This window comes from Arachis ipaensis, chromosome B7, assembly GCF_059453495.1.
Source record: "Arachis ipaensis isolate K30076 ecotype BB chromosome B7, ASM5945349v1, whole genome shotgun sequence".
Lineage (NCBI taxonomy): Eukaryota > Viridiplantae > Streptophyta > Magnoliopsida > Fabales > Fabaceae > Arachis > Arachis ipaensis.
In genome coordinates this window covers 53,235,001-53,237,500 of record NC_142442.1, presented here as the reverse complement: position 1 = coordinate 53,237,500, position 2,500 = coordinate 53,235,001, and positions in this window count along the sequence as shown.

The window sequence follows — 2,500 nt, the reverse complement described above, 5'->3', positions numbered from 1 at the left end:
GTGAGGTGCTTCGGGCGATAGCCGAACAGCCGCACCGTCTTAAGCAACACGCCCAACCCACACCGCATCGGGCACCGTCGTACGTCGACCCTAGACGTAGGGCGAGCACGACACGTTGCCCCTCGGGAGTGGACACGAACAGGTAACCGTCTTCCGCAACGTGCCCCCTCAAAGTGCTGGGACGAGCACGTCGCGTTGCCCCCTGCCCACGACACCCGCTGCCGCACGCATATCCATCATCCGCGTCGTGCGCCACACTAGGCCTGGCCAAGCGTCGGGCTGCGCAAGCCGCGTTGCCCCTCGCGGGGGCGCACAGGCCGCCCGCCGATCCCACGTCGTGCTCGGACTTGGGATGATCCCCCTAGTCCTGGGCCGAGCACAAGGTGTTGCCCCGAGCGTGTGCCCAAGGCACAACTCCACCACGCCATGCTCCCTAGGTGGTGCCTAGGTGGGCCGTGCACGGACGTGTTTCCCTTCTTGTTGGTCCTTCGGTGATCGGGGTTCGCAGCAGCCAGACGCACGTGCTCGACCTTGGACCCGGGGCGGGGGACCCCGGCGGCACACCACAACCACAACGTGCTTGCTAGTGTGCCTAGGGGATGGCAAGGCAACGTGCATCTTGCTGGCATTGCGCCCAGCAAGCCTTTGGGCAACTCGAGTTTCAGCAGCACGACACCCCTCCCCCCTATAATAGGCTGCCGAGCCATTACCAAAGTGCCACGGGTAGACGTCCTTTTCCGTGAGGAGACATACTAAAGGAAAGTGCTCTAGAGGTCGAATTTTGACGCCGTTTTTTGCAACAACCTCTAGAAAAATAAGATCTTTCCATCCTCAAAATTTGGTGAATTTACACCGTGCCAATTTTTTTTGACGATTTTTTTACCGCCCGGAATGCCGGAAATTCAAAAAAAATGAAAAACGGAGCAAACCTGCGATTTTTGACCTGGATTTTTTTGTGCAGCCTTCACATAATATTACCAAGGTTCCCTCAAAATTTCACGAAAAATGCACGAGCCAATTCTGAGATATGAAAATTTGGCTCCTCCGTTGCAACGCTCCGAGCCATCGTTGCAACGGCGGGTGCCTCCGTGGGGGGCGGGGGAGCCCGGCGGCACACCACAACCACAACGTGCTTGCTAGTGTGCCTAGGGGATGGCAAGGCAACGTGCATCTGGCTGGCATTGCGCCCAGCAAGCCTTTGGGCAACTCGAGTTTCAGCATCACGACTCCCCTCCCCCCTATAATAGGCTGCCGAGCCATTACCAAAGTGCCACGGGTAGACGTCCTTTTCCGTGAGGAGACATACTAAAGGAAAGTGCTCTAGAGGTCGAATTTTGACGCCGTTTTTTGCAACAACCTCTAGAAAAATAAGATCTTTCCATCCTCCAAATTTGGTGAATTTACACCGTGCCGATTTTTTTTGACGATTTTTTTACCGCCCGGAATGCCGGAAATTCAAAAAAAATGAAAAACGGAGCAAACCTGCGATTTTTGACCTGGATTTTTTTGTGCAGCCTTCACATAATATTACCAAGGTTCCCTCAAAATTTCACGAAAAATGCACGAGCCAATTCTGAGATATGAAAATTTGGCTCCTCCGTTGCAACGCTCCGAGCCATCGTTGCAACGGCGGGTGCCTCCGTGGGGGGCGGGGGAGCCCGGCGGCACACCACAACCACAACGTGCTTGCTAGTGTGCCTAGGGGATGGCAAGGCAACGTGCATCTTGCTGGCATTGCGCCCAGCAAGCCTTTGGGCAACTCGAGTTTCAGCATCACGACACCCCTCCCCCCTATAATAGGCTGCCGAGCCATTACCAAAGTGCCACGGGTAGACGTCCTTTTCCGTGAGGAGACATACTAAAGGAAAGTGCTCTAGAAGTCGAATTTTGACGCCGTTTTTTGCAACAACCTCTAGAAAAATAAGAACTTTCCATCCTCCAAATTTGGTGAATTTACACCGTGCCGATTTTTTTTGACGATTTTTTTACCGCCCGGAATGCCGGAAATTCAAAAAAAATGAAAAACGGAGCAAACCTGCGATTTTTGACCTGGATTTTTTTGTGCAGCCTTCACATAATATTACCAAGGTTCCCTCAAAATTTCACGAAAAATGCACGAGCCAATTCTGAGATATGAAAATTTGGCTCCTCCGTTGCAACGCTCCGAGCCATCGTTGCAACGGCGGGTGCCTCCGTGGGGGGCGGGGGAGCCCGGCGGCACACCACAACCACAACGTGCTTGCTAGTGTGCCTAGGGGATGGCAAGGCAACGTGCATCTTGCTGGCATTGCGCCCAGCAAGCCTTTGGGCAACTCGAGTTTCAGCATCACGACACCCCTCCCCCCTATAATAGGCTGCCGAGCCATTACCAAAGTGCCACGGGTAGACGTCCTTTTCCGTGAGGAGACATACTCAAGGAAAGTGCCCTAGAGGTCGAATTTTGACGCCGTTTTTTGCAACAACCTCTAGAAAAATAAGATCTTTCCATCCCCCAAATTTG